This window comes from Trichomycterus rosablanca, chromosome 2, assembly GCF_030014385.1.
Source record: "Trichomycterus rosablanca isolate fTriRos1 chromosome 2, fTriRos1.hap1, whole genome shotgun sequence".
Classification (NCBI taxonomy): Eukaryota; Metazoa; Chordata; class Actinopteri; order Siluriformes; family Trichomycteridae; genus Trichomycterus; species Trichomycterus rosablanca.
In genome coordinates, this window is record NC_085989.1 from 52242235 (window position 1) to 52253506 (window position 11272).

The 11272-nt window shown below is 38.7% G+C and overlaps 1 pseudogene; it reads right to left on the reverse strand.

Moving 5' to 3' along the window:
- Nucleotides 1–1524: 1524 nt before the first annotated feature.
- Nucleotides 1525–10123, reverse strand: LOC134302080 (uncharacterized; annotated as a pseudogene).
- Nucleotides 10124–11272: the final 1149 nt, after the last annotated feature.

Consider the following 11272-nt stretch of genomic DNA (forward strand, 5'->3'; position numbering starts at 1 on the left):
ATCCAAAGGTTGCTGGTTCAGGCCCCACCACTGCTAGGTTGCTGCTGTTGGGCCCTTGAGCAAGGCTCTTAATCCTCAATTGCTCAGACAGTATACTCTAACAGTAATGTAAGTCACAGGCGTCTGCGAAATGCTGTAAATGAGTGAAATGCATGAGTTTAGTTTTATTATATTATTGTTTATGAACAAAAACCTTTCACTGGAAAAATAATTGACGTTCTTTAATGTTTGTGTACTTTATTTTACAAAAAGCCAGACAGTGCAATAAGAGGGGGAATTACGTTTTCTTATTATATAAATGTTTTTCAACAAAAAACCCAGACTTCATTAAAGTTTATTACATTAATAAAATTACTTTTTATTTATCTAAAAACTGTAGTGAGTTTTCACATGCCCATGATTAACTAATTAACACCAAATCCTTTATTAGTCAAAGCATATTGATGATACATTCACCTCATAAATCATGACACCCTGCTGTTCCCTGCATGAAAGTAAATAAGCTGCTTAATAAGTAAAAAGTATCGGTATCAGTATCGGCGATACCACTACTGAAGAAACAAAATCAGACAATAGAGAGATTCATCAATCAAACCAATGATCTGAAGAAGCTGGTGCAGAAATATGAGAACAGATACCACGTCTTCAACAACAAGATGAAAGGCTTTGATGAGCAAGTGAAAAAAAGTTCTTCAGAATTTTGTCAAGTCTGGTAAATCATTACATTTTCATTATTTCATGATATAGAAAATAAACATTTTGGTTTTTACCGTTTGATCATTTTACAGGTCAGTACTAAAAATGTTATTTTTTCTAAATAGAAAAACACAGAAAAAGGCAAAAAATCACTTCCAGCTGCATCAGTTCAGACAGAAGAATCATCATGCTGGGTAAAACTGGTGCTGGCAAGAGTGCAACAGGAAACACCATCCTGGGAAAGAAATCTACCACCAGACAGACTGAAGCTTGTACTGAACATGTTGAAGGCAGGAAGGTGACAGTGGTTGATACTCCAGGGTTCTTTGACACAGAGCTTAATGATGAAGTGTTAGTTACAGAGATAGCAAGAAGCATCTATTTATCCAGGTCAGGACCTCACGCCTTCCTAAATGTAATCAATAAATGTAAAATACACGAAATAGGAAGAGAAAATAATATACTTGGAGAGGAAGTGGCAAAATCTGCAATTATTGGGATACTTATGGAGATCTGTTAAAAGGAGGAAATATAGATGCTCTCATTAGTGAGAACGAGTCTTTAACTAATCTAGTGCAGAAGTGTGGAGAAAGATATCACGCCTTTAATAATACAGACCAGAGAAACAGAGAGCAGGTCAGAGAACTGCTGGAAAAGATCGACAGGATGCTGGAGGAGAACGGAGGAAGTTATTATTCAAATGAGAAGTTTGAAGATGCAGCCAGACTGAGAAATGAGGAAGAGCAGAGAAGAATGAGGGTGGGAGCAGGAGGTAGTGAGCCAGACAGAGGATGGTGGCAGTTTATTAAAAAGTGGCGCATACATATATTATTTGATGCATTTTTGGGGAGATCTGGGGGTGGAGCTTGTGGTGCTGCTGTGGATGGAGCTCTTGGAGCTGCTCTGGGTGGAGCTTGTTTTGCCCATGTGGGAGGACTTCTTGGTGGCGCTGTGGGTGGAGATTTTGGTGGTGCTGTGGTTGAAGCTGATGGTGGTGCTTTGGTTGAAGTTATTAGTAGAGCAGTGAGTGAGGTTGTATTGTGAGCTGTGAATTACAATGTGAGTTGATTTTGTCAGAAAAAGAGAATTCAGTTAACATTCTTTATTTAAGATGATTCAGTAACTGCTGCATTATAATCATTCAAAACGTTTGTGTTTCTCATTATCATGTGCTTTAATTTTTTGTTAGTAGAAATAGCTTTTAGTACAGTGTCATGAAAAAGTATTTGCCCCCTACTAATTTTCTATTTTTTTTTATTCTAGTCACACTAAATGATTTTGGATAATAAAAGTATTCAGGAATTTTAATTAATGAAGTTAATTATCTAATACAGTCAGGAAAACCTGAAGAAAGCAGGAAATACTTCTTCATGACACATTTCATCACATGTATATGTATTCATTTTGAGTTACATTTAAACAATGCTAATATAATGCTTATACCTTAATCTTAATGTTACAGGATGATCTCACTGTTATAATCATTTATTAGGCTTCATTTGAATCATTTAGAAATGAACAGGTTAACCTTTATACCTGTTTTGTCTTGATTACGTCATATTGAAATGTTCTTAATGTTTATTACTTTAACTGTCCCAAGATTTATTTTCAATGTCTATTACTCTTGACAATGTCTATTTTATGTAAATTATACACAATAAAATATATTCAGTGTGGACTTCAGCATATTGTGTCTTTAGTAGTGTAAATCAATACTGCACCTTTACTCAATCAGTTACTCAATCATTTACTCATTCACTCATTTTACTGAGATTCATTTTGTACTTTTATTAAAACTGGGAACTTCGTGAAATGATCAAAAACATTTCTGACCTTTCCTCAGTTGAGTAGGTAACATCTGATGCTGTCATATTTGTGTATTGATGAAGCACTAATGTAAGATTTGTGGTTCGCCACTTTGCATTAAACCATGTGAGAGAATAATCCAGAATAACATTCAACAAAAAACTCTTTAATTATGGGATTTCACCATCTGCAGTCTACAACATTATTTTAGGATTTAGAAAAGTCTCTGTGTGTACAGAGCAGGACCAAAGGCTGGCTGTTTTTATTATTTTTAAATGCTTTCATCCAGGGTGTATTCCTGCCTAGCATCTATATGTTTATGGGTTGGCAGCAGAATTCATTACTAATGCTTTTAACCTTTCCGAGTTTCTATGATTATGGTTCATCATTTAGAGGCTGCATTTCCCTGATTGGCTGATGCTCATGAACACTTCAGTATTAGAGTACTTAAATCAGATTCTGATTAGAGGCGGGTAGAGATACACTTGTTGAACATGTTTTCTATGTAGTCATGGTGTTTTTCTCAGTGTTTGTTGGCTCCTCTGATAAATCTGCTTTCCTCTGAAACCATGACAGCCAGGCTCATTCCGTCAGCGATCTTTATCTTTTTTATTATTATTTTTTTTTTTTTTACAAGTAACTTTCACAACTTTAATAACATTTGCCTTATTTGCTTTTGGTCATGAACTGACAGGCGGACATTCTCCTTCAGGAGTTAGTGATAGAGCGCAGAATTAATGGGTCCTAAATATTGGTATAATGGCTGTTGGTATAATGTTTTCATGGTAAAATATGTAAGACGACACATCTTCCAAAAAGTTCTACTTTTCCCAAAAGTCTTGGGGGTCATCTAAATGTTTTTTTTTCCTCAAATGCAGGATGAGCCTTTCTGTTCTTTTTGGTCAGCAGTGGTTTTCATCATATAACTCTCCCATTGAATTACATTGTGTGAATGAATTCTAAGTACTTTTAGCAAAAAATAAAGGATTTTTTTTTTACTTTTTTAGTTATTAAGGTTATTAGGAGATTCACAAAGTTTGGGAATTAGAGAGGATGTAATATAATATGAATTTTATCATAAACAATGATTTAACATGATATAAATTTGATCAGATTATAAACTAAACACATCCAGCATTGTATTATCATGTCCAGTGTTTTAATATTCACATAGTAGCTGTGAACCTCTATTTTAAATAGAGAAATTGTAGAAATGTAACTGTCTTGATTAAAATCCCATTGCTCTATTTTGAATGATTTTAATCATCATCATTACAAACCTTTTGAAATTGTATAGAAATTTTATTATATTATAATTCATATCATGACTGTGCTTGACCTTTACATTAAACTTGGATCATTTCAAAAGAAAATGTATTTAGACAGTTAAATAATAAATATTAAAAACAACACCTTTAATTCAGTAATTGTCCTGAAGTGACCTCACTGGTCATGTGAGAGAAAAAATTTTAATTTCACTAGAAGTATTAATACATAATCAATTACTACTTAGTAAATGTAGATATGCTCAGGGCGTCAAAAATATATCACTAATACTGCTACAATAGAATGTTAACATGGTGTACCTGATAAGAAGCGCGTCAACTGTATTGTATGACGTCCAAAACCCAGTTCTAGCTGATTTAGAGCAGTTTCTGTGTTAACTGTTGAATCTTCCACTGTCCTACAAGGTCACCAACAACAGTATAAAAAGATATTTATTTTATCAGTTGTGATCGAATCCACAGAGCCTGTGTGTGATTTTTCTCCGCAGATTAAATCTCTTTTATACTCACAACCCAGTCACTAAGGTATTTTTTAAGGGTTTTCCCACCACAGTTCCTGATAAAAAAGGTGTAAACAGCAGGAATGTTCAGTATGTTGACACCCTTTCTAAAAAAATTTAAAGAACAAAATGTGTTTACTTTATTTTTACTTTCAGAATCCTAGACAGTCAAGACTATCATACAGAAACAAGGACAGATTGAAGGATGGTGGTCAGGAGTAGCACTATAATGTGCAGTAATAAAAAAAAAAAAGCAGTATCAGTTCTGCTTTGTACAATGACATATACAGTGGAGCTTGAAAGTTTGTGAACCCTTTAGAATTTTCTATATTGCTGGATAAATATGACCTAAAACATCAGCAGATTTTTACACAAGTCCTAAAAATAGATAAAGATAAACAAATGAGACAAAAATATTGTACTTGGTCATTTATTTATTGAGGAAAATGATCCAATATTACATATTTGTGAGTGGCAAAAGTATGTGAACCTTTGCTTTCAGTTTTGGTAATTTTAGCCCATTCCTCCATACAGAACAGCTTCAACTCTGGGATGTTGGTGGGTTTCCTCACATTGACTGCTCGCTTCAGGTCCTTCCACCACATTTCGATTGGATTAAGGTCAGGACTTTGACTTGGCCATTCCAAAACATTAACTTTATTCTTCTTTAACCATTCTTTGTAGAAGGACTTGTGTGCTTAGGGTCGTTGTCTTGCTGCATGACCCACCTTCTCTTGAGATTCAGTTCATGGACAGATGTCCTGACATTTTCTTTTAGAATTCTCTGATATAATTCAGAATTCATTGTTCCATCAATGATGGCAAGCCGTCCTGGTCCAGATGCAGTAAAACAGGTCCAAACCATGATACTACCACCACCATGTTTCACAGATGGGATAAGGTTATTATGCTGGAATGCAGTGTTTTCCTTTCTCCAAACACAACGCTTTTCATTTAAACCAAAAAGTTATATTTTGGTCTCATCCGTCTACAAAACATTCTTCCAGTAGCCTTCTGACTCGTCCACGTGAGCAAACTGTAGCAAACTGCAGACGAGCAGCAGTGTTTTTTTTGGAGAGCAGTGGCTTTCTCCTTGCAACCCTGCCATGCACACCATTGTTGTTCAGTGTTCTCCTGATGGTGGACTCATGAACATTAACATTAGCCAATGTCAGAGAGGCCTTCAGTTGCTTAGAAGTTACCTGGGGTCATTTGTGACCTTGCAGACTATTACACGCCTTGCTCTTGGAGTGATCTTTGTTGGTCGACCACTCCTGGGGAGGGTAACAATGGTCTTGAATTTCCTCTATTTGTACACAATCTGTCTGACTGTGGATTGGTGGAGTCCAAACTCTTTAGAGATGGTTTTGTAACCTTTTCCAGCCTGATGAGCATCAACAACTCTTTTTCTGAGGTCCTTAGAAATATCCTTTGTTTGTGCCATGATACACCATTACAAACGTGTTGTGAAGAGCAGACTTTGATAGATCCCTGTTCTTTAAATAAAACAGGGTGCCCACTCAATAATGCTTTTCATAATGCTGTAAATGCTCTACACACACACACACACACCTATATATATAGCATTTACAGCATTATGGAAAGCAGTTCTATGGACATTAGATGACATCAGTAATCACAAATATATATATATATATATATATATATATATATATATATACTGTATATATAGTGCCATCAGAAAGTGTTCACACCCGTTCACTTTTTCCACATTTTGTTACGTTACAGACATATTCAAAAACCGATTTGAGTATAGTTTTCTTTTTAAAAAATCGACATGAAATAGCCCATAATGACAAAGTGAAAACATGTTTTCAGACATTTTTGTACATTTAACCATAATAGGTACATAAGTATTCACACCCATGGCTTAATATTTTGTTGAAGCACCTTTGGCAGCAATCACAGCCTCAAGTCTTCTTGGGTATGTCTGTACAAGCTTGGCACACCTGTTTTTGGGCATTTTCTCCCATTCTTCTCTGCAGATCCTCTCAAGCTCAGTCAGGTTGGATGGGCAGCGTCTGTAGCCAGCCATTTTTAGGTCTTTCCAGAGATGTTCAATTGGATTCAAGTCCGGGTTCTGGCTGGGCCACTGAAGTACATTCACAGACGGCTCCTGAAGCCACTCCTTTGTTATCTTGGCTGTGTGCTTTGGGTCATTGTCGTGTTGGAAGATGAACCGTCGGCACTCTGGAGCAGGTTTTCTTGAAGAATCTCTCTCTATTTGGCTGCTGTCATCTTACCCTCTATGCGGACTAGTCGCCCAGTTCCTGCCGCAGAAAAACATCCCCACAGCATGATGCTGCCACCACCATGTAGGGATGTTGTTAGCCAGGCTATGTTTTTCTTCAGACATGACGCTTGTAGTTCAGGCCAAAAACTTCTATTCTGGTTTCATCAGACCAGAGAATTTTGAATCCTCTGGGCTGAGAATCCTTAAGCGAGCTGCCATGTGCCTTTTAGTGAGGAGTGGCTTCCATCTGGCAACTCTACCATAAAGGCCTGATTGGTGGAGTGTGTTAGCAATGGTTGAACAACTGGATGGTTGTCCTATCTCCACAAGGGAACACTGGAGCTCTGCCTTAGTGACCATTGGGTTCTTGGTCACCTCTCTGACCAAGGCCCTTCTTCCCCGATTACTCAGTTTGGTTGGGGGGCCAGATCTAGGGAGGGTTCTGGTGGTTCCAAGCTTCTTCCATTTCTGAATAATGGAGACCACAGTGCTTTTCGGGACCTTCAATGCTGCTGAAACTTTTTTGTATCCTTCCCCAGATTTGTGCTTTGACACAATCCGGTCTCTGAGGTCTAAAGACAATTCCTTTGACTTCATTGGTTGGTTTCTGCTCTGATATGCACTGTGAACTGTGAGACCTTTTATGGACAAGTGTGTGCCATTCCAAATTATGTTCAATCAACTGAATTTACCACAGGTGGTCTCCAATCAAGTTGTAGAAGCATCTCAAGGATGACCAGTGTAAATTGGATGCACCTGAGCTCAATTTTAAGCATCATAGCAAACGGTGTGAATACTTATGTACCTATTATGTTTAAATGTTTACATTTTTAAAAGATTTACAAAAATGTCTGAAAACATGTTTTCACTTTGTCATTATGGGTTATTTTGTGTAGATTTTCACAAAAAAAAAAACTATACTCAAATCGACAAGGTTGAATCAGTTTATCTGGACACAAGTTTGTTGTAGAGAAACGTTTCGTCACTCAATCCAAATGACGTCTTCAGTCTGAGCTGGTGGTGAATAACCCGACCTTATATGCAGTTGATTTGCATAACGACCGATCACTGCCCATTGCATAACAATGGAACTGGTGATCAGGTCTATATGAAATTCACAATGACCATTAATTACAATGGCCATGTGTCTTTCACACATGATTGGGGTAACGCTCCGATGACGGCATTGTATGATGGTGATAGATGTACTCTCAGGCCCCCTCCCCGGTTCAGAGACGGTCGTTCCCTCTTCACGTAAATGGCCTCCTTGACTCCACGTTCAAACCAGCATTCCTCCTTTTCAAGGATCTGCACATCTTCATCATTAAATGAGTGGCCGCTGGCTTGCAGGTGTGTGTAAACCGCAGAGTCCTGGCCAGAAGAGGTCGATCTTCTATGTTGGGCCATCCGTTTCGCCAGTGGCTGTTTAGTTTCCCCGATGTACAGTTCCCGGCACCTAACAGCATACACTACATTACTCTGTTTGTGTCGAGGAACCCGGTCCTTAGGGTGAACTAATTTCTGGCGTAGCGTGTTCTGGGGTTTAAAAGCAACTGAAACACGGTGTTTGGAGAACATCCGTCTCAATTGTTCTGATACTCCCGCCACATACGGAATCACCACTGGTTTGCGCTTAGACCGCGGTTGTTCTTCTCCTCCCTTCGATCCACTGGAGCTGTGTTTGGGCATTTTTCCCGCTTTTACGAATGTCCAGTTGGGATAACCACATTCACCCAGGGCCTTCTTGACATGAGATTTCTCTCTATCCTTGGCCGTAGTGTCTGTGGGGATGCTGTTCGCCCGGTGGTGCAGCGTCCTGATGACTCCAAGTTTGTGCTCCAAAGGATGATGGGAGTCAAACCTTAAGTACTGGTCCGTGTGCGTTGGTTTGCGGTAAACATTTACTTTCAACCGTCCCCCATCTTTACTAGCAATTTCACAGTCTAAGAAGGCTAAAACGTTGTTGCTTGCATCCTCCCTTGTGAACTTGATGTGTTTGTCCACCGAATTGATGTGGTCTGTGAAATGTGGTACTTCCTCTGATTTTATTTTAACCCAGGTGTCGTACACATATCTGAACCAATGACTCGGTGGTGTCCCTGAGTAGGTCCTTAGTGCCTTCTTTTCCACTTCCTCCATGTACAGGTTTGCAACAATAGGTGAGACGGGGGACCCCATAGCACACCCATGTTTCTGTTTGTAGAACTGTCCTCTGTACGAGAAGTAGGTGGACTGAAGACAGAGTTCTAGGAGTGTGCACACCTGGTCCGTGGTAAGGGTGGTCCTCGTGCTCCGGGTGGGGTCGCCTTGTAGTTTCCTACGGACCACCTCCACTGCCTCAGCAACCGGAATGCACGTGAAGAGGGATGTAACATCATACGAGACCATTGTTTCCTCTGTCTCAATGATGACGCCTTTCACCTTGTCCACAAAGTCCATAGTGTTCTGAATGTGATGTTCCGTGCTACCTACCAACGGGTTGAGAATCGATGCTAGAAACTTAGAAATGTCACAGAGTTAATCATACAAACAATGGGTCGTAAAGGTACATCCTGTTTGTGTATCTTAGGTAACCCATACAGACTAGGAGTAGCCTCCCCGGGATATAATTTGTAGTACAAAGCCCTGTCAATAGCATTGTTCTGTTCTAAAACTTTCAGATGATCTATCACCTTTTTCTTGTAGCTACTACCTGGATCTCGTTTCAGCAGCTCATAAGTGTTAGTGTCACTAACAAGTAACAACATCACTTTCTCATGATAGTCTATCTGGTTTAACAGAACAGTACATCTACCTTTGTCAGCAGGAAGTATGATGATGTTATTGTCCTTACTAAGTGTAGTAAGTGCATACCTCTCGTCTCTGCTGATGTTGGATGGCGGTGGCTTTGCATTACTCAGGCAAGCTGACACTTTCATCCGCAACTGTTCCGCTTCCAGGTCGGAGATGTTGTTGTTGCGGATTGCTGATTCTGTGGCTGTGATCAGTTCCACTAGTGGGACTTGCTTTGGTGTAACAGCGAAGTTCAACCCCTTAGCCAAGATGTCTTTCTCCGCTTGTGTGAGTTGTCTGTCCGACAAGTTCTTCACCCACTTGTCCACATCACCAGCGTGTGTTTGCCCTTCATTCCTCTTTCGGCCATCCATGGTCTATTGGTGTTTCTGTCCTGCAGCAAGCAAGTCAAACTTTTTTCGCTGCCTGGTTTTTGACTTTTCATGTTGTCCTAGATGAGCCTTCTGCGTGAAGTTAATCACCTGTTGGAGAGTGGGCTCATCTAGAGGTGATATAAGTCTTTGTATGATCTGCTCCTCTCTAGTTTTTAAGACATCGATTGTGAAGTTAGTTTGTCTCACCCGTTCATTCAATAGCTGGTTCTGTGCCTTCTGAATGATCTTGCTAGCCCGGTGACCTTTGACAGAAGATCTGAGTTGCAGGCTCTTAGGTGTGATCCTGCTCTGTCTGCATCTGATGTTAAATCGCAGGTGGTTCCTGTAGTCAGCCATCTTACGTGCCGTTTTCTCGTACTCTCGTACGAGTTTGAGGCAATCCTTGCCGAAGTGAGTCAGAATCTGTTGATGCATGCTCAATAATCCAGGTACACAAATCCACAAGGTTGAATCAGTTCATCTGGACACAAGTTTGTTGTAGAGAAACGTTTTGTCACTCAATCCGAATGACTTCTTCAGTCTGAGCTGGTGTTGAATACCCCAAATACCCCTTTTAGAAGCAGTCAGAATTTTGAAACATATGAAATGTAAACCACCTTCACAATTAACCTATTTTTTTTTCTTTCATCTGAATATGATTTGTGCCAAATCATGATTATAATCAGCTTACATTTTTGAAATCATGTCATTATTTTGTTTTTTTACCACATTCTAAATTTTCCTGTTCCAACTTATTTAGAATGTGTTGTAGCTTAAAATGCATGTATGTGTATTTTAAGAACTGAAATGAAGTTGACCATACATAACATGAATAATCTCGGGTTCATATAAGATGAAATAAGAGTCAGTGTACATGTAAGAAACACTGCATCTATTTTATTTGTATTTTCCATACTGTCCCACTTTTTTGATTTGGGTTGTACATTCAAGTCATAGATACTGTATATACCTGTATATCAACCTATAACCACTGAATTAATTAATTTGGCATAATTCATTTGAAGCAAAACTCAAATTCATACTCGTGGCACTTTTAGCACTTTAATGGTCTGAAATATTTGGGTAAAAATAAGCTGTATTTAAATCATCTAGTTTGGGCCAGATATACTCCCTGATTGGCAAAATATTGGTATTCTTATTGTAAGAAAACACAATTTCTAACGCATATGTCAACTTGAAGCAGCAGCTGAAAAACCATCAATAAATGGTTGGAAAAGTTGAAAACTTTTTGTAAACATTATTTCCCTCAGAAGCATGAAAGTTTCCTCTGCCAGTACAGAAGTTATCTGAGGAAATATTTGTCGGCAGGTGAGTTTTTGAAAATGATGGACGTGTCTTCATTTTTTTTAGTTTTACACTCAATTAATTCCAAACAAATTTAGTGAAACTTTATATTTGTGCGTCTTTTGCCACTTCCTCTTCAAATATTGCTTAATTGTTTCTGAATTATTACCTCTTCCTGTTTTGTGAATTTGCTGCTTATTGATAGATTAATGAGAATCCTGTTGCACTCTTGCCAGCACCAGTTTTTCCCAGCAGGACGATTCTTCTGTCTGAACTGGT